Source organism: Nannospalax galili, unplaced genomic scaffold (genome assembly GCF_000622305.1).
Source record: "Nannospalax galili isolate Female #2095 unplaced genomic scaffold, S.galili_v1.0 scaffold52, whole genome shotgun sequence".
NCBI lineage: Eukaryota > Metazoa > Chordata > Mammalia > Rodentia > Spalacidae > Nannospalax > Nannospalax galili.
In genome coordinates this window covers 3,168,700-3,191,045 of record NW_008334003.1, presented here as the reverse complement: position 1 = coordinate 3,191,045, position 22,346 = coordinate 3,168,700, and the positions used below count along the sequence as shown (strand labels likewise).

The following is a 22,346-nucleotide window of genomic DNA, read 5'->3' as shown; positions in this document are numbered from 1 at the left end:
CCAGGCTGGCATTAAACTTGCTAGGTAGCTAAGGGTGACCTTGAACATCTGGTCCTCCTGCCTTCACTCCCCAAATGTGGGGATTATAGTTTATATGGTGCTGGAGATCCAGCCCTAGTGAATACTCCACCAGCTGAGGTGCATCCCTACCCCTGAACTCTGTTTTTAAAAGTTGTGACTAACTGGTTTTGAGTTGGAAAATCTCATATATAGATCCAGAGCCATGTTTCTTGCCTGCTAACAAATTTAGGAACACAGGAACACAGAGCCTTTTTTCAGCTGCCTCCCTGAAGGTGGAGCATGGTTTCGTTTTAGTGTAAGTCACCTCGTGGGCTTTCAGATGTTTGAGATCATGGCTTTGATGCTACTGTTCCCAGAGCCATAAGAATTAAGAAATTGAGGGGCTGGAGAGATGGCTTAGTGTTTAAGAACACTTGCTGTTCTTACAGAAGACCCTGGTTCGAACCCCAGCACCCACATGGCAGCTAATAACTGTCCATAATTCCAGTTCCAGGGCATCCGACAGCTTCTTCTGTCCTCTGTGGGCACTGCACGACATGGGTGCACTTACATGCAGGCAATACACGTGTACACATAAAATAAAATTAAAAAAAAATTTAAAAATTAAGAAATTGACTCATGAAAACAAAACAAAAAGTATTTATCTAGAGAGTCTATATTCTTAAGAGTTGGAGGGGGGTTGCAAATGATGTTTTAATGTAGATTTTTCATTGTAAATTTAAGTCTTGCAGGCTCCTTCACTAGCCCTGTCCCGTCTTAGAGCTCTCCTTCATTAATCATTGGTTACAAAAACAGTTTCTCTTGGCCCAGTGGGCTCATGCTTATCCCAGCACTGCGGAGGAGGCAGAGGGGCAGGTGGATCTCTGAGTTCAAGGGCAGTTTAGGCTTGCACAGCAAGTTCCAGGCCAGCCAGAGCTTAGAGCTTCATAGTGACCCCTCCCCACCCAAATAAAACCAAACAAAACCCTGGCATCTTTCTTAGGAGTCCTGCTTCTGCCCTGTCTCAGCATTTCCTTTTTTCCCTCCTGGGCTTTTAGAACTTTGAGCTCTGCTTTGGGGGAGAGAGATCTTCCTGCCAGGTGCCTGACTTTTTTTTTTTTTCCCCAGATACTTTGGGATCAGCAGAAGATTCCCAGTGTTGGGAAAACTTATAGGATGTTATGAGCCTCTTTGAAAGAGGCTCCTGGCCCACCTGCTAGCCTGTCTGCTGATGGTGTCAGCTCAGAAAAGACATTCTCCCCTCAAATGGCTGTGGAAAAGAGCTGACGGACAGGCCACCAGGTGTGCGGCTTATATGATATTTTTTCCCCCTTCATTCCTTTCAGCCTTCAGCCCTTTCTTCCCCTTTTAGAATCAGCAGGGCACCTTTGGAAAGCGCCCTCTGTGTTGTGTGTGCAGTGGAGCAAACTGATGTGCCAGCAGAAGTAGGAAGAGGTGCCATGGGTCCTGTTTGCCCCAACGCCATCGTATTTTACATAGGGAAGGTGGATGGTATTAATCTGCTGAGCATGGCAGCATGATTTGGACGGCAGAGCACCTTTGTGTGTGGTATCCAGTGAGATGAGTGCAGAGAACCCTACGGAGAGAGAATACGGCAGTGCAGACCCTTCCTCTTGGCTCAGGAGGGAGAACGTGTCAGTGTAGACCGTGAGCACTAACATTTCTAGTTAACTTGTGGTTCATTCTGCAAACAGACATGAAGATCTAGTCTGTCAACCTGCATTAACGCAGCTTCTGAGGACGAACGGTGCCCACAGAGCCCTGCTCTCCTGGCAGCCACTTGAGGTAGGCCAGTTATAACATGAATCAGAATGTGTTCCCATATTGAACATCTTAGCAAAACGCTTCAGAATAATAGGATCTTAATGCTGGCAGTTTTAAAAATTGGGAGTCTACATGGCCCAGCTATTTTTTTTTTTGAGTATGAATAAAAGTATTTGCTCACTTTAGAAATGTCTTTTGCATTAACTGTATTTTTTCAGTTGGTATACATACACTCTGAGACCTATTTTTGAAAAGCATTTCTTAGTACTAAGCTGTTTTCCTTGGTGAACTGATTCCTTAGGTGAACAAGTTGCTTGGTTTTGATGTTCTTTGTAGTGTAGCTTGAGATGCCAAGAGGGTGTTTGATGGAGGTGAGGAACTGAGAATTGGTTTAAACGTCACCCCATTTCCCCCCGAGGTGATTTTTGTCTCCCTGAAGGCTGGGAATCAATCTCATGGGGCTTTCACTGTGCCTGCCATAGAGTGACTTGGAGCTGGGTGTGGTGCTGCACTCTCCGCAGAGGCAGGGGCAGGGGCCAGTGTGGTCTACATAGCAGGTTCCAGGCCACCTGGGACTACGGGGAGATCCTGTCTCAAGAAAATAAGCCAACCAGACCAAGTGACTTGGATACACATGGGTTGATGGTTAATTTGCAATCTAGACGTCTAAAAAATTCGCCTGAAGTTTGTGTGTGTGTGTGTAAAGAATCTCACAATATTAGCAGAATACTCGAGTCAGGAAGGTTGTACAATGTTTATGCTATCACATAGCTGAGTACTTACTGCGATCTTTTGAGAATTGAAGAATGCATCCCTTGGTCGGTCTGTTTATGGAGAATAGGCAGAAAGTACTGATGCAAATGAAACCCCCTTAAGTACCCTGTCCAGCCCCCAGGTGATTAACAGTAGAAACTGAGTGCTTGTCAGATTGGAAGAAGGGGTACTTTACTATGTTTTAAAAAATTTAATTTATTTTATGTGTATATGTGTATTGCCTGCATGTATGTAAGTGCACAAGTGTTGCAAAATGCCCACAGACATCAGATGAGGGTATCAGATCCCCTGGAGCTGGAGTGACAGAGACTTGTTATCTACCTTGTGGGTGGTGGGAATTGAACCCGGGTCCTCTGCAAGAGCAGCCAGTGCTCTTAAACACCGAGCCATCTCTCTAGCCCCCTAATTGTGTTGTTGGCATTAGTCCGGTTTTGCAGACTTCTTCGGCTTTTCTAGGTCAGTTTTTTCTACATACTGATTGGCTCTATTTCTTGGTCCCCTCCTCCTGTTCTTCCATATTTGTTGCTTTCATTCTCTGTTTTGGAGTATGTGTGACTGCTTCCTGATTAGCTGAGAGCCCTGTCACAGCTGGAAAATACTGATGCAAAACATGGCCAGTTTTAAGTTGTGGCTGCAGAAGCGCTGCCTCTGTTTCCACTGGGGACTTGGAAGAGACAGTCTGAGCAGGTGTGTGGATGTCTGTGGAGTCCAGCCTTTCTCCAGTTTTATACTGTCAATAGCCTTATGTACCAGCAGCTTCTACAGGGTCTAACAATCCTCCCTCCCTCCCCTCCCTCCCTCCCTCCCTCCAGCTAGCACTCTGTCTTTAAAAGTTTTCATTTTATTTGGTGTGTGTGTGAGCATGCCTGTGTCACGGCATTAGTGGAGGTCAGAGGACAACTGTGGAGTTTGTTCTCTCCTTCTGCCTTTACGTAGTTCCTTGAACTTAAGTCACCCTGCTTCTTGGGTGGCTAGAGGTGGCAGTGCCTTTACTTGCTGAGCCACTTCGCTGGCCCACAGTTGTTTGCAGAGCTCATAATGATTATGTCTCTTTGCATTTTTTTTAAAGACCCTTTAAAGTTTCAGGGCAAGGGGCACACTTTAGGTCAGATGCTCAGGTCCTTTTGCGGTTTCTCTGTCTCCTGGAATCTTCTTCAGGCCTTGTGCCCATGCTCTGTCTTCAGGAGCCGGTGTCCTCAAGGCAGCTGCTTGTGCCTCTTCCTCTAAGTTCTTGATGACCTTTGGTACCTACATGTTGCTTTTCTGTATTAATAACATTTATCTATGCATATTCAATTCTGAAAGCCTCTACCTTGCTTCATTTTCTTGGTTGGCTGGGGAGGATCTTTCCCTCTGTTGGAGCTGCGTTTAGGGAATAGTTTGTATTCCTGTTTCTTGTTTTCTGGCACCCCACCACCCCAAGTTTTGCTGATTTATAAACAATGTTTTGTGGACAGTAGGGGGAAGCTCAGCTTCATGAATAACAGTTTGTGGTCCAGACAGCAGGAGTGAAGAGACCTGTTTTGGTTTTCTTCTGGTTAGACCTTGGACTAAAACCTAATTTACTGCCTGCCTTTTAGAGTGCAGAGAAGATACTTTGTGGCAGTGTGCTGGGACTGGCAGCAGACCTTTCTATGTACCCTTGGTGACTGACTTGACTCTTGGGAAGACAGAGGCATTGGGGCATAGCTCAGTGGCAGAGCATTTGGCATGGTGTGTAGAGGGCTCCAGGTTCAGTCATGAGCACTGCAACAAATAAATAAAATTGCCTATTCTTGGTTTAAAAAAGAATCAGCAGTTGAGTTTATTCTTGGTTTAAAAAAGAATCAGCAATCACCGGAAGTGACGGAGCCAGGAGGTGGTGTGTTTCTCCTCAGCAGAAGTGGAGTCTCACTATAATATTCTTGCTGGGTGATTCCCCCTATGGATGAGGAGGCTCGCAGGAACGCAGTGCAGGAGTGTGGGAGTCAGGTCTGCCTGACGGCTGTTCCTTTTCCCCTGGGCTCCACACAATGAAGTTCTCTCTTTGGCAGTTCTGCCGGCTGTGGTGCCTGCGGCTTTAATACTTGGAGAATACTCACTTGTGCTGTGGGTGTTGGTGATAAAATGGGTCACCCTGCCACAGTTGTATCTCAGCTTTAGGCCCGTTGTTTGGCTCCTCAGAGGTGGGGCAGTTCGTACCAGCTTTTATTTTTGTGATGCTTTTCTTTTTTTTGGTGATCTCTAGCACTAGAAGGCAAATGTCTATACCTTGTTCCTTAAGACTAGGATTCTAGCCTGGGATCACTTTAGGTCGATGGCCAGGTGACTTTTGGAAGTGATTCCATTGACGCCTAGTATTTTCCTGGTGCCAGACGGCAGTCTTGACTTGGAGAATTACTTTTTGGAACTGTATGAAGTGAGGATTGGTGATTTTCTATAAGTAAGGGACCAAAGACACTGTCTTCAGACTTATTTTTGGATGCTGTTAAGATGAAGAAAAAAGATTGAGATGCTGTATATTGAATTCCCGGGGAAAATGACATTCAGATAACCCCTGTTCATTATAGTATAGACTCTGAAGCTTATTCTTGTAAGCTTGCTACTTTTGTAAACAGATGTGCTATAAATCTGGTGGGATTTTAGAAATATTACTACTTTTATTCTCAGGGAAAAAAAAAATCAAGTTGGGTATTCAGTAAGATACAAGATGCCCAAACTTGAACCAAGAAGATGTCTGTAAGGTGAAGGCTGTCCTAGATTCACATCTTCTGAAGGAGGTTATTATTGGCCAGCTCTGTGTTTCCTCAACTTTATGGTCCGAGACATTGCTGGGGTGAATGGAAAATAATATAGATTCCAGATCATCTGTTTTTAATCAATCCCTAGAAAGGCATACCTGCCTTCTTTAGTACGCCTGACCTGTTTACAGTTAGGAATACAGATAATATATGGAGACACAAAGATTTAGTTCTTGAGAATTATAATATATTGAGAAAATGTTCATCTGTAGAGAAACCATAAATGATAGGTAATCTTATTAAGAGTTTGAATCACTCTAAGGAAATTTTAACAAAAATACTACTTTGACCAATGCAGTGTTTTTACATTATTTTTGAATCTCAAGTATGTCCACTTAATGTGATTTCATATCACCTGAAGCTGTGTCTTCACACTGGATAGCTTTAGTGTCAACTTGACACACTTGGGTTGATGGAGCCTCAGCTGGGGAATTGCCTCCATTGGACTGGCCTGTGGCCATGTCTGTGGGGCATCTTCTTGGTTGTTGAGTGATGTGGGTGGTGCCACCCTAGGCAGATGGGCCTATGTTGTATAAGAAAGCAGGTTGCGTGGGGGCCAGAGGACCAAGCCAGTAAGCAGCATTCCTCCATGTCCAGCTCCTGCCTCCAGGTTCCTGTCCTGAGTTCCTACCTTGTGCTCTCTCAGAGATGAACTGCGACCCGGGAGATGTAAGACAAATAAACCCTTTCCTCTGCAAGTTGGTAGTGGTCAGAGTTTTTTCACAGCAATGGAGAAGCAAACTAGGACAGCCTTTTAGTTGATGGCTTAGAACGGAGACGCTGAAGTAATTGCGTGCTGACCTGCCCTTTGATTTGTTACCTCCGTGTGCATTTTATTCTTCCGAGCATATAAGTGTTATCCTTGTGCTTTGAGAAACTAGTATAAACCTAAGAAAACGTCATCAGATTGTGTCTCTGTGCTTCAGGGAGGTGACACTGGCATTAAATTGGACTCAGAGCCTTCACACAAAGGCACAGAAGAGCAGGGCCAGCAGTGTGTCCCGTGTAGGAATGTCCACACTGCGTAGCTGAGGTGGAAGGTAAATCAGTTGAATTTAAAACTGGGTAGTGTTTTACGTCATTCTGTTTTACAGATCATGGAAGTTTTAAACTTTGACCTTTACAAACATGCATGTTCTCTTTTGCTTCTAGTTTTTTTTTTTTTTTTTAACTAGAATAGACTACCAGAGATTTTTTTAGTAAAGTTTCTCGTAGATGTCCCCCCATTTCCTAACCCATTCAAAGACCTAAAGAGATCTAAGAACAAGTCTTAAGTCTTGAATGTCTTCTTCCTGTATAAGGGAACTTTATCCATAAGGAGTTTTCTCACTGTGACTGGTTTGTCAACTCTCCCTATGACAAAATGAACCAGGCAATTAACTTGGTTGTTTTTTTTAAACTTTATTTTTTATTTTATGTGTTGAAGTGTTATACCTGCATGTATATAAGTGTACCCGTGTCGTGCAATGCCCTGGGAGGTTAGAAGAGGACATCAGATCCCCTTGAAACTGGAGTTGCAGGTGGCTATTAGCTGCCATGTGGGTGCTGGGATTTGAACCCGGGTTTCTTGAAAGAGCAGTCAGTGCTCTTAACCACTGAGCCATCTCTCCAGCCCTTACAAAATGACTGAGGCAATTAACTTGTAAAGAGAACAGGTTTATTTTGGCTCATGGCACATTTAGAGGTCCCAGTCCATTGTCAAGTGGTCCCATGTTTTCAGGCTTCTACTGAGACATCACATCAGGGCAGTGGAGCGTGTTGCAAACGGAAAAGGCAGAGGAAGAAATGAGAGTTCCACAAACCCCCCAGGGCGTGCCACCTGTGATCCAAGAGTCTCCCACTGGTCTTACCGCCTGAAGTTGGGGCGGCTCTTATGGCACCACCTGGGAGATGAACCTTGACTCCATGGCCCTTTGGGGCTTCATCCAAATCATAGCAGCTGGAGATTCTGTCTTCCCCATACTTAATATATGGCATTGACTTAAACTGGCAAGAAGTTTAGCTCATTTCTTTATTACACAACTTGTGAAACTCTGAAAATGCTCAGTATGCTTTTTTTGGCAACTAAGGATTTTACTAGTACCTCTTAAAGTTTCTATAGACAAAACTTTTAAGAAATCTTTTCTCTTGGGCTCAGGTGGTAAAGGCACTTGCTACCATGTCTGATGACCTGAGTTACGTCCTTACGGGCCCGTCCCCATGGGTGGAAAGAGGAAACCAACCGTAACAAGTTAACTGACACACACGCAGGCATACCACATACACCACACACAATGTCAAAAAAATCTTTTCTCTAGGTATGTATTTTTGTAGGATTTAAGTTTTATGGTTTTATTGTGGCTGACCTGATCGTAATGATTCTTGCTTTCCTAGTGATTGATCATCCATTCACTATTTGGATTGATCAGTCAGTCTTTGCTTTGCATTAGTTTAAAAACAATTGCCTTGCTAGGTTTGTTTTGTTTTGCTTTGAGACATCTCTCTAGCTGTCCTGGACCTCACAATGTATGCTAGGCTTTCCCCAATTTCACAGAAGTCTTCCTGCCTCTGCCTCCAGAGTCCTGTGATTAAAGGCATGTGCCCCACCATACCCTGGCCCCTTGCTAGGTTTTATGTAACTTTTTTTGTTTATTATGCAAAGATATTCCTGTGTAATATCTGTGTTTAGGCTGTGTGTGATCTTCAGTATGAGGAAGTGGTCTCTGATGACATGGAACTCAGAATTTACTGCAAGGACATATGTAAAAGTTGTACAGTTTAGTGTTTATAATTAGGATTTGTGCAGTAAGGAGAAGAGCCCCAGAGGCCCAACCTGGTAGAAGGTACTCAGGCCTGTGGCCGACTTTGTCTTCCCTCCTAGTTACCTTCTGGCTTTACACTAATGCAGACTTTTTAGTTTTAATTTTTACGTATATTTGGGTATCAGTGTAGGTAGGAGTCCTAAAATTAAATTCTATTCTCCTTGATAAATTGGTGAACTTTGAGACCCAGATCTGATCCCTCACACCTGGTTTGTATCCACCATAGACCTTCAATTTTCAAACAGCTGAGATGCACATTTTCATGTTATTTTAAAGACAACATAATTAGGCAGGTTTGCTCTGCGACTGTACAGGGCTGCCAAGTGTAGCAATGGGCTCTGTGCTCCCACATCATGTATTCTCTTCACTCAGGGCTTTGAAAGTACGCTGTCTGTATCTGATTTGGAAATAAAAATGATCAGTGCTTTTTAATAATTGCATGTTCAGTGTACTGATTTCAGTTAAGAATTTGGTGTATCTGTTGCATGTTTGCTTGGCTTATAGGACCTCACCAGCTCACCCACGGTCTTATTTTGTCATGATGGAATTGTTGGTTTATGAATAACTTTTATAATCCCTCTCCTTGCCAGATCTTGCTTGGCAAGATACTTCATGTCTTTAAAACACCGTCTCCCAGTATTCGTCTAACTTTAAAAGAGCTTACCATATTAATTTGGAATTGTCTGTAAAACAGTTCTTGCTGTGGGAGAGGCTGAAGCAGTTCTTTATAGAAACCTTGGGAGACATTATGAGTACTTTTTTCCTCTCTTTAGAAAGTAAAAAGGTTGGACTTGGGCTCTTACATATAAAGCATGCGCTCTACCACTCACACTCCCAGCTGCAAATTTTTCTTAAAATGACTAGAGTGACTTGTACAGTCCCTGAATCTTAAGGGATATATGTGTTTGTGAGAGGTTGGTGTAGTCAGAAATGACAAGACTGGAGACAATGAGGAAGTAAACTCTAATTTCTTTATCCTTAGAGCTTGCCAGAACTGAACAGAACACTGAATGTATGAGACGGTCTTCGAAAACAGTTTTCTGACCTGATTAGTAAAGCATCATATTTACCTGAATATGCTCTTAGTGCCTTAGAGAGGTAGATTCAGGAGTGTAAAATGGATTTCACTGGTCCTTTGGAAGGGAAGGAGAACTTTGAATTCCCCTTAATTCATACTGTCTGTTACTTTCTGCTGTAAGTGGATAGGACATCTTTCTAGCTGGACTTTAACTGTTCAGTTCCAGGCCCTTTTTTCCCCTAGATGTACAGAAAGAAGCCACTGAAATTACCCACAGGAACCTCCACACCTGATGGATTTCTGAGGTAGAACAAACCCCAGTGCTGTTTGTGGTATGGGTGACTGAGATGGGAACTAGGGAACTGTGAGGGCCAAGCACTGTTGGGCTACTCTGGGTGCCTTGGGGTCTGCACTGTTCTTAATGACTAAATTGATTCCAGATTTTTAGGAAACGCCTCACATGTTGGGCAGGCACTTCATCTATATTGGAAATTTTGCCATTGATTCGACCTCGCACCTATTTTTCTTTTCTTTTCTTTTGATGCTGGGGCTTGAACCTGCAGTTCTGCTGATACTAGACAGGTGCTCTACCACAGAGCTGTGCTCCCAGCCCTTGACTTTTACCTTTGAGATAAGGTCTCCTTAAGTTGCCCAGGCTGTCACACTGTTGCAATCCAGATCTGTAACCCAGTCTTCCTGCCTCAGCCTGCAGAGTAGCTGGGATTTCATTCTGTGCCGCCAGCCCTTGCTCAGTCGTGTTTCTTTTCTTTCTTTCCTCTTTTTCCTTTTTTTTTGTTTTTTGGAGACAGGGTCTCTCTGTAGCCCCAGGGTGGCTTGATTTCTCTACGCTTTAACGTCTGGCTCAGGCTTCTTTCTTGAACCCAGTATTTCTTCAATATAGTAGGTTCTGTTTCTTAAATATTAAAATTTTAAAGTTACATAAAGGTAAATATTGTGTATAATTTTTTTAACTGGCATATTTGACCTTGTTCTGGTTATTATGAAGTTGGGGTTATAACACACATATTTGATCAATTGCAGTTAATAAAAATCCTTAATGTTTAAACTACTGAGCAGTTCTGTCTGTATTTTAAAGGAGCATCATTTATTACTACATGGTAATTAAATGCTAGATTCTAGGTAAATTAATTTTTTTTTTTTTGTCTTTTGGAGACAGGGTCTCCTGTAGCCTCAGGCCTGGAACTCAGTATATAGACCAGGCTGGCCTTGAACTCACAGAAATCCACTTGCTTCTGCCTCCCAAGTGCTGGGATTAAAGGTGTGTGCCGCCATGCCCAGCTAGGTAAATTAATATTTTAAGATGACTTTTGTATTAATAGCGCTGTTCCTCTCCGTTTCTGAGAGTAATCAAGACTTTACTTTCTCCATTTATAATCTCCTAGCTCATGTTTTAACAATTTACTTGTACCACACAGGAAAAGATGTCATATGATGATTGTGTAAACAGTTTGACTAGGCTGAAACTATACCTTTTATGATTAGTTTATATAGCTTCAAAGAATGCTATATTAAAAAGAAACTGCTCAGGGTTGGACTGAAGTGTCTGTTTGCTAGGACTATGGAGCAGGCTCCAGGGGTGACCCCAGGGCCACCCTTTAGTAACACTGTGATCTTCCTCCACCTGTCAGAAGGTGTTCTTTCTGCACAGCACTGGGTCCTTTTGGAAGTAGATAGAACAGTCTGATCTGAGATAGATGCTGTAGTCATGGACAGCTCACCTTCAAAAAGGTTAGAGGACCAGGTTTTACATGCGTGTGTACACACACAGTCCAGCATGTAGAAGCAGTTCCATCTGGTATGTTGCAGGGCTGCCTTGTCATAGAACTGTGTGTTCTAAAGTACCCCATTTTAAAGCTGCAGTGTGGTTGCATGGGCAGCCCTTTATCCAGTACCTCTGGTATGTTGGCAATTTATCAGCAGTGGGGTTGTAATCCTGTCACTTCTTTAATAAAGGCTTTTATTTAGCTTAGCAAATTGTATCTCCTGTTAGCATTCACTCTCTCAAATGGTAAGCTTGAAAGGGACACTTGTGACTTTTTATTAATTAGTAGCCATCGAGGTGTTTTGGCTCTTGCTGGATGTAGATTTCAGTATATTTCTTCAACGTGTATTGTTTGTTTTAAACTAGGAAAACCCTTAAATGCCTGTAACCCTTTTAAAAAATCATTTATTAGGTAGCCATCTCCTACTGTCTCAATTTCCCTTCCGTTTTTAAATTCCTAGCAGAGATTTTTATCAGAACGTTTCTTTTCCCAGCATAGCAGTTCAACCTTCCTAGCATTTGATTTTTTTGTTCCCCAGTGGCCCAAGAGTATGAACATTCCATATTTGTATTTAAAGTGCATTTCTTGAATGTTCAGCAAATTCAAGGACATCAGAGAAAGTCAGAGCTGGAACATCCCACCACCACAGTGTTGAACAAACTCATCTTACACTCATTGAACTCATTCAGAGCCCACGCTAAAGGTGTCTTGTAGCCTAATGTCTTAGGAATAGTGGCTGTGTCTGTCACTCAGGACTTATCCCTGATTTGCTTTCCCGCCTCCAAAATTCCCTTTCCTTTGTACTGCTGTGAGATTTCTTTTTTTTATTTTGTTAAATTATTTTTTTTAACTTTATGTGTATGAGTGTTTTGCCTTTGGGACTATAAGTGTGCTGTGTGCATACAGTGCCTGCCAGGCCAGAAGAGCATGGGATCCCCAGGAACTGGTGTTGTGGTGGATTGTGGGTACTAGGAACTCTGTAACCCAGGTCCTCTGGAAGAGCAGCCTCAGTGCTGATCTCTCTTTGCTCCATGACTTTTTAAAAATGCTGGTGATGCCCTGGTAAGATTATATATTGATAAGCTTTTAACATTTTTTTGGTAGCAGGTACTATAATTAAAAATGCACCATCATTGACTAGAAATAATTAGCTTGCATTTATATTTTCACTCTCCTATATATATAAGGTGTTTATTGGGAGAATTGTCTGAGATAATAAAACCAGGAATGAGTGTCAGTCGAGGAATTAATTAGGTTTTTCTTTATATTAGCTCTTAAAAAGGGCTCTGAGTTAATATTGAAATGCAAAAAAGCAGGAGAGACAGAACTGAGAAAGCTATCCATACGTATATTAAGGTTTGCTTTTTGTTCTCATATGTGCATATATTTGCTTTGAAGTATTCAGATTGTTCATGAAACCCTTAATCTTTCAGATACAGGTTAGAGGAATAGAAACCCTGTATGTTTTATATAGTTTGTAGTTAACTTTTTTGCATCAAATATGTATGATTTATTCAGTAAAATGAAATTGCCAATTCATTCAAAAGGTGATCCTTGTAGTTTTCAGGGCATTTCAATAGATTTGTGGGGTTTTTTCTTTGTTTATAGACTGCAGATTAGTGCTGAGTGCCTGTGTTGAGCCTGTGCTGGTCTGGGTGCTACTACTGCCTGTGTGTTGGGTCTACAGGTTCAACAAAACATCCTGGAGGAGGGGTTCTGGGAGGGGGTTTCATGAGAGCTGCTGCAAGCTTTAGGAAAAGGCTCTTGAAGGAGAGCTGAATGCAAGCGGTGCTCCAGGGTGGTGCGTGTAAGTAGAGGGAGACTTGTTTCCAGGAGTAGATTCGCCTGATGCATTTTTGACGTACTTAAACAGTTTTGATGTTTAAATCATGCATGTATTTCTGGAGAAATTTATACATGTTTCCAGTTTGAGGGAACCCTCTTGAGTTCTGTAGGATGAAAAACACAAAAGTAAAGGAAATGTGCTGTCAGGGTCTGGACAGATGTCTGAGTGCCTAACTGCGGCCTTCACCAAATGAACATGGAAAACTGTTTCTTGGCAGTCTTTGCATTTAGAGACCCATAAAACACCCAAGTGTTTTCTAAGCCAAAGGATGAAAGCATTTGTAGTGACTCTTCCTAATGTCTTCTAGATCCAAAGGAAGTTGAGGTGATTAGCTTTTTTTTCTTTTGCTTGTGAGTTCAGGTAATCCTGGGTGGAAGAAGTAGTTTATATATAGTTGCAGGGCTCAGGAGAGCAAGCTAATAGTCTTAAGTTTTATATGTGCTTGCTCAAGAACTTTGCCATAAAAGAAAATTTATTTGGCAACAAGTGAGGCCAGCCATTCCCAAACTATAGGCTCTCATAATACCTCTAAATTATTGAGGCCTGCTCAATTTTATATTTATGAGAGGTCTGTTTTTGTAATATTTTCTTTATTATCTTTATGTGTATGAGTGTGTTGCCTGCATGTATGTAAGTATACCCATGTCATGCACATGCCCACAGAAGCCAGAAGAGAGCATTGGATTCCCCTGGAACTAGATTTAAAGACGGTTGTTAGTCACCATATAGGTGCTGTGAATTGAACCTGGGTCCTCTGCATGAGCAGCCAGTGCTATTAACTGCCAAGCTCTCCAGCCCCAAGACTTTGTTTTGATTTCCTAGATGTGTTAAAAATGCATCAGGGGAATCACAAGGGTTCCGAGACTACACTTTGTGAGAGGACTGTTGGGTTAGACTGATGACCTCTTGGAAGAAATGAGGCCAGACCTGTCTGAGCCTTAAAAGAAAACTTAGAATTACTGTTCCAAGGAGGGGTAGGCCATCATCTCTCGAGAGGAGGTGGAAATTTGAGAATTCTGGCATGAGGTGGGGGAACGGAGCTCAGTATAGAGCACTTGCCTAGCATGCTCAGCAAGCTCACGGCCCTGCATTGATAACCAACACTGGGGTGTGTGCCTTAAGTGTGTAAGCATGGAATTAGAATAATATGACTCTGCTCTGTCACTAGGTTTTACATTGGTCCAGATCTTTGGTCTTGCTTTCGTTACATCTAAAAACTGAGGCTGTGGGCTTATCTCTAAGGCCTTTGAAGCATGAACATTCTATGATTTATTCACATTTTTCTTTACAGCACTCTCAACACTTTCTTTCTATAAATACACACATGCCCACTCATTGGCATACACACACTCAGAGCACTTTGGAAGGTCACATGAGCTAAAAATGTACCTTGGAGTAGTTCACCTAAGCATTTTCTTTTTTTCCATATTGATTTCATTGTCCTATTTTGTTTCTTAAATAGAAATTGACTAAGTGGCACTGAGGTGTGTATAGAATACCAGTCCCCTTGGTCAGTTGTTGCGGACGCCTGCATCTTTTAAAAGCCTTACTGTAGTCCTCCCCCGTTAGTCATGGGATTAGGTGGGAAAGGAGGAGGAAGATGAGGTGTCATCACACCTCTCCTGTCAGACACTTTCTGATTCCTGGTTATTGGGAGCAGGAAATGCCCCACAGTCCTTCCTCCTTTAAGCGAAGAATGGGGTGGTGGCAAGGGTCGCCCTCTCTTGTCTCTTTGGCTGTGGCTCCACTTCTGAAACCCGACAGCTGTCAGCGTTGATGGAATTCATTTCTTTCAGTTATCAGGTTTCTTTTAGTGCTGCTTTAGAAGTTTTCTGCATTTAAAAAAATATTTTATTATTTTTATTTTATGTGTGTGAGTGTATTGCCTGCATGTAAGTGAGTGCACCCGTGTCCTGCAACCTTTTCTGCATTTTGATGTGGTTAACATTTGCAACATTGTGTGGTCCAGCCACCCAGAGTGAGAGATGACAGTGAAGGCATTCAGCACTCCTAATGATGTCTGTTTCTACTGAAACTAAAGAGCCTAGGGTACCTCTGATGGGCAGGTGGGGTGGAGGAGGAGCCTTGAGAGCCTGGAGTTTCTGGTTAAAGGAAATTTCCTGCTCTGAGAGCAGTGTAGCCCTTGAAGGCAAAGGCACATTTTAATATTCTGATGGTTTCTTAATATGTGTTGAATGAATAGCAGTAAAACTTCTTTCAAATGTAAAATTCAAGATAAGAAACATTAATTTTATTTTCCCTTCTAGCTATAAAAGTGAAATCTTAAAACTGCAAAAATCCCTTCTTAGTTTAAAAGAAGACATCAGTGAGTTAATTTTTTGATACTAAACTTGAGACTTGTGCTGGTCTTTATTTTTATTTTAAAAAATTGTATTCATTATTATTGTGTGTGTGTGTGTGTGTGTGTGTGTGTGTGTGTGTGGTGTAGGTGCTTGTGACATGGCATGCATGTGGAGGTCAGTCAGAGTACAACTTTGTGGAATCAGTTCCTTCTGTCTACCTTTATGTGGGTTCCAGGGATTGAACTCAGGTCACTTTTTATGTTAGTGCCTCCTGTTGTGTATTTTTTCTGATTTGTGTGTGTGTGTGTGTGTGTGTGTGTGTGTGTGTGTGCATTTGCATAGATGGATGTCTGAGGTAACCCCAGGTGTCGTTCCTCAGGAGTGGGCCATCCTGTTTTTTTAAATAAGGCCTCTCCTGGTGGGCCTGGGGGTTTCCAGTTAGGCTAGGCTGGCTGGCCAGTGAGCCCCAGGGATCCTCTCTGTCTCTCTCCAAGCCATTCTTTTTTCATGGATGTTGGACATTGAACTCAGGTCCTGGTGCTTATGTGGCAAGCACTTTATTGCCTAAGCTGTCTTCCCAGCTCCCTCTTCTGGGGCTTTATATTTGTTTCATACTTCAGGTGTTCCTGGATGGTGTTTTTAAAAGCAAAGGGCTGTTTTGATTAAGTCTGTAGAGTGTTGAATCTTATAGCTCTAAGTTGAGGTAAGAAAGATTATGAAGAGGGTGGTTTACAGTCCACAGTATTTAGGCTGGACTTGTTCTCTATTGGGTCCAACTGTGAGGGCTATTGTTACTTAACACAAATGAAGGACTCTTCAGAAGACCAGGAAGAGGATGTTCTTGTTATGGCTTTAAGAGTCTGGACTCTTTTGAGGAGATTTACAAAGGCTACCATTTTCCCAGAGGTACTGTGTTGAGTAAAGATAGATTGGAATTAGTATCTGTATAAGAATTTAAAAGTTAACACTTTCCCACACCGGATTTAAATTTAAACTCTTCCTGTGCATTCAGAGTTTTCTAGTTTTGTAGAGTTCAGTTGCTGGGTGCTTCTCCACCTGTACCTGTTGTTCATTCCCTGAGACCAAACTCTGGAGAGTCATCACTTCTCCACTTAAGCTAAAACCAGTTAGCATTAGTTAAGGTGGGACTAATGAATGAGCACTGCCCTTTGAAGGGCTTTTTAAATGTTCGTTTTAGTTTTAAACAAATTCGAAGACTTGATGGTACACCTCCTGTAATCCTAGGTGATAGAGGCAGGAAGATTTTGAATTTGAGGCCAGCCTGTAAAGCCTTTTGTCTAAACCTTACCAGTACTGCAAAAAAGATAAGCAAAAAAAATGCCAGTGGGTTATAGTCTGCTTGAAATTATCCTTGGACGAGAAAGCAGGGAACTGGGATGGAGTGTGCTCCAGAGGACAGCCACTGAGCCCTGAAGCAGGGCGCTGCTTGCTCATGCCAGCTGCTTTGGAGGAGAGCTCTCACAAGTGGTGCCTACTTTTCCTCATTCCTAAATTGGAATTTTTGAAAGACTAAACATAAATCGCTTAAGTGAGATTATTTTAGGAGGAATTACTGAACTTTAAGGACTTCATTGTATAATAGAATCCTTTGACCCTTGATTAATATAAGACCAGGTCTGTCCTCTGGATTCACAGAGCCCTGGAACAGTTCAGTTTTAAAGCAGGGACTTGGTTTCCTCTTGCTAGAGGACTTACAACTTCTGGGAAAGGAAAAAGAGAATGGGAAAAAGACAGGGTTAAACAGTCCCTTTTTAATGACACGAGACCTTTCAAGGTTTTTTAATAGTCAATTTTTTACCCCCAATCCTGTCTGTCTTGTTTGATGTATTAGGTCTGTAAAAAATCTTGGTCTGGCCGGAAGGGACTTGGGTGTGGTGAGGCGATTAAAGGTTCTCAAGAGAAGATGTACTAATTAGTGAGCTGCATCTCTTTCAGAGGAAGAGTGTTGGCTGCTGGGAGTAGCAGGAGCGACTAAGAATTAACCTTATTTAGCTGCAAGTGGGGATAGGTACTGTAATTAGATGTGAGAGCGGAGACTTGGTAAAATCAGACTTTACAATACAGGCCCTGAGAATTATTCCATCTCTGCCTGTTGGGGACCCCTGCTGTTTTGAAGCTGTGGGCTTTCTCACAAGCCATTGTTTTGCACAAGCTATTTGGGTTCTAGTTCTGGTTTGACCTTGAGTGTCTTGGGAGAGCACTTCACTTCGCAGGGTGTTTCTTCTCTGAAGTGGGATGGAAACAGGAAAACCCTCTTAGCTGCTTTTCCACTTCAAAGATCTGGCTTGATGCTGGAGCCAAGGAAGCCCGGTGCTGCTGTTCCTCATGACTTTTTTTTTCCTGCTCAGAAGTCACCTGTGAGTCATCCCTCCACGCATTTTGTCTTAGTGATGAATAGGTGTTTGGAAACCCAGGTTGAAATTGGAAAAGGGTGTTGTGAATGGGATGACATTAGGTCTTGGGCTCTGCATTCTCAGGCTGTGCATGTCTTATTGGGTAATAATTAGCACTGGAGGAAGGCCATTGTCAGGACTTACAGTTCTTCCACCCTTCATTTTCTGTGACCACCACGTGGGAGGAAATTTTGTGCACCTCTATGGGCAAAAATGATCAGGTTTCGGATTAAGATTCTAATTGTTAAGTCTTGACTAAATGATGCCTATTAGGTTGTAATTATATCTATATAAATGGATGATATTGGACTTGGTTGTTGGGTTTCCTCAAGCAGTGTTTTAAGATAATGAATTTTAATTATATGTGTGCCTAGGAACCATTTTAAGCCATTGAGAGGGGAAACATAGGCAAGGCATAGTGAGAACGTTCTCATCCTCATCGAGGTCTTAGCTTGTTCTTTGGAACCGCTGAGGCAGAAAAAGCTAACTCCTCCCGTATCTTCCTTCACAGCATATCCTTAGAGTCAGCTACTTCATTTTATAGGGAATGACATTCTTTAGATGTTAGTCAGTGCTGCATAGAAGCGGTTGTGTCTGCCAGGTATGGTGGGACCTGCTTTTAATCCCAGCATTCAGGGAGGCAGAGGCAGGCAGATCTCCACAAGATGGAGGCCAGCAGGGCTACAGGGAGACTTAAAAAAAAAAAAAAAGTGGTTGTGTCAGCATCATTTGGAGGCTTTTTCTTTGTGCCAGAATTTAAGATTGAGACAATCTGCCCTAAGATTTTTATCCTAAGCATTCTGCCTGCATTTCCTGACCTGCCTTCTCACAGAAACCTGAGACATAGGTAGCATGTATCTCTTCATGTTACAGGTAAAGGAAACTGCAGCCCAGAGTAGTTTGTTGGAGACCCAAAGATGCAGCAAATGATGAAGCTAGAGTTAGGACTTAACGTGGTGTGCCTGGTTCCAGAGTGCACCAGCTCAACAGCTTCCTAGAATTCTCTGTGCCCAGGCATTGTACTTTAGTTGTGGATCAGTTATAGGGCAGGTTTGTTTTGGTAACGTTTAGCATGAACTTTATGAACTGTCTCCTCAGATGATTAATGACCTTGTGAATTTAGTTACCTTTGAATCAGAGCCTTGTAAAGAAACAGGAGACGAACTGTGTCACCCCTGCCTGAAGCTTGCAGTGACTTGCCTGATTACAAGTACTTTCAGGCTCCCCATTCTTACCTAAGTACAATATTTTACTTTATGAACTAGCCAAGTAATTTTTCCTTTAATATACCAGTGAGTTCTTACCTCATACTTTTTATTCACTCTGGTATTCATTATGGCAACTGCAGTCCCAAGTTGTGCTGTACCGTCTGTCTTAGCTTCATGCTGTCATTCATTGTCCACTTAGGTTTGTTTCTTTAACAAAGAGAGTGTAGGTTCTCTTTGGGGCAGTGAGTGAAAAGTAGGTTTCATTCTGGATTTTGGTTCATTTTTTGTCTCATCTTAAGTTCTTTAGTTCATATCATTAGCAGCTCAGAACTCCGCTGGGCTGATGGTAGCTATTGTACAAATTAGGATGTTGAACCATAACTGTCAGGTTGATTCAGCCTGTGTCCACTTAGCCAAATTGGCTAACATGTCATGCTTGTGAGTTGGACTCTAAATCAATCAGCTTTGCAGACCATTTTGCATCCCTGTTCACATTCTTTATGACCAGCTACCTCTCAGATGTCTCCTTACTTACTGGATGTGCATGCAGCGGTGTTAAACTGAGTGTCAGATAAACAAGCCCGAATGCATTCCCTTTGTATTCCGTGGCCATGACACTGGATCAGTAGGTGACCCTGACAAAGGGCATAGGCCAATGAACCTTTTGCATATTTGAGATCATAGTCTTTGTTCGGAAGAGGCTTAGTTACAAGGCTATATGGTCAATAGCATCTTGTACAGAAAACCAAAATCAGCATTTATTTGGCAGTGGCAGTACCAGGACTTCCAGCAGCACTGGTAAACCCTGGATTCCTTACAACAAGTCACTGCCCTCCTACGGCAAGTCATACATCTTTAAACCACTGTGATTAAGCGACGAATTATAATCTGGCAACTTTGTGGGTTTACCATTAGAGTGTGAAGCTGTTTTTGCCTTTTAGCAGTACTTTGCTTTCATCAAGATGATCTCAGCTTTCATTAAGTTTTCATCTAATTGAAAAGATTGATTTTTGAGTAGGTGAGAGTCCTTTTATGTAATGTCTCAAAGGACAGAGTGTGGGTCAAATCACTCTTCAAATGGATGGTAATTGTGAGGAAGAGGCTTTTCAAATTGAGATAGCAAGTTACCCAGGGCTTGTTGGAGCTAAGAGCTTTTATATGTCCTAAGCTTCTAGTACAGGAACTGTGATAAGCTAGTAGAACCCCCGGTATAGGCTAGAAGCAGAGTTATGCTTTAGCATCAATCACTGTTGTAACCTAGCATTTCAGAGTAGGACTCACGTCTGTTATTTGACATTTAGCTTTTGGGTCAGTTCTTTGAATTGCTGAAGTGTTTTACTCTTTGAATTTTTGCTTCTTTTGAAACTAAGACTAAGAGAATGCAACAACTAAATGGGTACTTTGCATTTGTATGATATTCTAAAATCTGGTGGTAGGAAATACTGAAACCAAGAAAGTCACCTTAGCATCCGTTTCAGTGTCTCCCCAGCTCATAGGGAGGTGGTAGCACCACAGGGCAGGCTGTGAAGAGGGAGCCCGTGTTAAGATGATCACTTAGCTCTTGGAAATACTTTCTTGGAAACGCTGAGCAGTGATAAATCAACCTTCCAGGAGAAAACACATTGCCATTAAATGCCTTGTTTTTGTCCCAGCCTTGTAATGAACAAAGGAGTATTTTCAGTATGAGGAATCTAGGGATTTAAATTCCATTTTTAATACCAGTGGCTTAAAGTTTGGTCTTTGTTGCAAGATGTATTGTATTTTGTAAGACTCTTTTTAGGATAATTTTCTATGATCCTAGTGACTGTGGTCATGTTACTTTCCAGTACTTAAAACATTGTCATCTCAGGTTTTTAAAGTCATTACTAGGATTGTGTACTCTTAGAAGCCTTTATATAAAGTATATAAAGTATGGACAAACAATGACTTAATCGTGAGGAGTCAGAGTCGAAGTTGGGTGTGTTTTTCACTTTCAACATACTGCTTAGAAATGTAACATCTAAGTCTGATAGTTGATGTGCAGTAGCATGCACAGGTGTTTTCTTTGTGTGTTTCTGTATAAGACAGAGTTTGGTTAAGAGAAGTGTTAATCTTTTTAACTAAAAAATTTTCATTAGTGGGGCTGGAGCAAGGATTCAGTGGTTAAGAGCACTGGCTGCTCCGCTCTTGCTGCGGACCCAAGTTTGATTCCCAGCACCTACATGGTGGCTAACAACCACATGTAACTCCAGTTTGAGGGGATTCAATACCCTCTTCTGACCTGGAGGCATTGCATGACATGGGTGCACTTACTTACATGCAGGCAGTGCACTCATACGCATGAAATACAAATAATAAATTCTCTCTCTCTCTCTCCCTCTCTCCCTCTCTCTCTCTCTCTCTCTCTCTCTCTCTCTCTCTCACACACACACACACACACACATTCTAAATAAATAAATAAATAAAATATTTCATTGGGAACACCTACATTGACCATATGGAGTCCTACTCTTTGCTTACTGAAATGATAGTGATGAGAAGGTTACCTTCCTGAGCATGTTTTACTGTATTCCATTGGTCAGGACTGTTTCCCAGACTTCAGGGAGCGAGCAGGTAGTAAACAATCCTGATAAGATTGCATTGCATTTCCCTCTATGGTTTTCAAAATGAATTTCTTTTTGGGTGGACAGGGTCTTGCTATGTAGCCCTGGATAGCCTAAAACTCTTTGTGTAGACCAGGTTGGCTTTGAACTCACCGTGATCCGCCTGCCCAGGATTAAAGGCGTGCACCACTACACTCAGCTCAGAATGATTTTCTTAAACACCTATGTGTAACTGGTTTGTGTAATTTTAATAATTATTATTTTTTGCTAGTGTATTTTTGTGAAGATGGCTGAATTTTAGAATTCTCAAATTCTAGGAATTTTTAAAACATTGTTCAGCTTTCAATTTGAGGCCAACAGCTGTCAAGTGTGTATGGGTTAGAGTGTGTCTTTACCCCTTAAAATCATTGTCCTCAGAAGCTTTTTAAGAACTCGGGCAGGACAGCTTGCCTTTTCTCCTGCAAGGCCGGCTGTACATGTGTTTAGCAGTCAATCTGTCATAGAAGTGGGTGGTTCTTTTCCCCTCTTGATGGGAAGCTGATGGCCCAGCCCTCTTGGGCACTTAATGTTCCAGGAAACAGTCATTGGAGTCTGAATATTACACACTCCATTTGTGCTGATTCCAGGTCCCTGTGTAGATCTTCTAGGCATCACTTCTCTGTCCTTTCATGCTCGAGATAGAAAAGATATACTCATCATTCTTGGGTGTGTGCCACTGACCCTGGATTATTCTCTGTGCTACTGACAATAGTGCATTTTGATTTTGGTCAGAGGGATGGAAGAGCTAAGGTTCTTCTAGACTTTTACTTCTCCACACTTGGTCATGTCTTTACATAGAAACGATCACATAAGTCACTGGCAGGGTCTTCCATTGATGTGGTGCATGGAAGAAAAGAGCCTTTGGTGGACTCTGTTGGCACATCTAAGTTTGCTATAATTCTGGCCATAAGTATGAATGGGAACTAGTGGAGAGATGTCAAGTGGGGAAACGGCAGCTGTAAGAGTATGGCGATGCGGAATCCAGTGAGCGGGACAGAGGCTAGTTTGATGA

At 42.2% G+C, this 22,346-nt stretch overlaps 1 protein-coding gene across 12 annotated transcripts in view; it reads left to right on the top strand.

Annotated features, from left to right (window-relative positions):
* Elavl2 (ELAV like RNA binding protein 2) overlaps nucleotides 1–22,346 on the top strand; it is a 155,745-nt gene that overhangs the window by 34,242 nt on the left and 99,157 nt on the right. Inside the window, exon 1 of one of the 12 annotated variants that reach the window (XM_008828940.3) lies at nucleotides 1,767–1,806. The exons of the other annotated variants lie outside the window; for them this stretch is intronic. The gene's annotated coding sequence lies outside the window, so the exon portion shown is untranslated. Of the gene's footprint in view, nucleotides 1–1,766; nucleotides 1,807–22,346 lie in introns of those variants that run through there. 12 annotated transcript variants of the gene reach the window in all.